This window comes from Rhea americana, unplaced genomic scaffold, assembly GCF_003343005.1.
Source record: "Rhea americana isolate MKP2758 unplaced genomic scaffold, rheAme1 scaffold_162, whole genome shotgun sequence".
Lineage (NCBI taxonomy): Eukaryota > Metazoa > Chordata > Aves > Rheiformes > Rheidae > Rhea > Rhea americana.
The window spans coordinates 9,171-10,070 of record NW_028185728.1 but is presented as its reverse complement, the minus strand read 5'-3'; positions in this window follow the sequence as shown (position 1 = coordinate 10,070).

Sequence of the window (900 nt, the reverse complement as noted above, 5' to 3'; positions counted from 1 at the left end):
CAAAGAACTGGCTTTCTCTTATCTTTCTGCCAGATATAGCCACAAAATCTGTTTTGATTTAAAGAGAGAGAGAATCCCAGGACTAGTTTTCCATTTCTGGAAAACCCCCTGAACAGCCCTTTTAACATTCTTTAAATTAGTATCTGAGAGAATGCTACATATCCTTCTATACATAACATGTCACATTGCTTTCATTGTGCTAACAGATCTTCATAATCCTTACGATCAAGGAAGTATTTAGAACAACAGGGAAAGTCTGAATAGACCACATTGAGAACCTGTTAAATTTATTTAGGATCATCTGATTGACTCTTTCAAATCTAAGTTTTTGTCTTACTGAAGAGGAGTACCTTCTCTGTGATCCAAAGAGGAACTCAGCATGCAGGTAGAGAGGCCAACTCTAATGCGCAAGCAGAGGTTTAGAGCCAAGTTTACATGGCATTCATACAAAGATGGACTAACTGTTAAACCTGAAATTCTCTGACATAGGTTAGCATGCTCAGATCAGGACCATATTCTGTCCTAGTTTTCCAGAGATCACCAGAAGYAGTCCTGTATTACAAACAAATCAGCCATTAAACAAGCCAGCCATGAAATAAAAGATTTGACAATTATTAATGTGAGAGGCAAAAAGGTTACCTTTTTGAAAGTTGCTTATGACTGAAGAACAAGGTATCTTCTCACACATAAAAGTTTTGCTAAAAGGGAAAGGTGAGGAGAATAGTATAGAAGTAATAATAATTAAAAAATTAAGCAGCATTGATAAAACAAAGAGTTAAGGACTTTGCTGAAGGAACTAAACCAAAATATTTTTAGCCAGATAGGCAAGTGAAATAAGTTAATACCAAATTCATTGGGAGAAGGTGAGACAGCATATGGATGTATGTGTGTGTGTGTGTG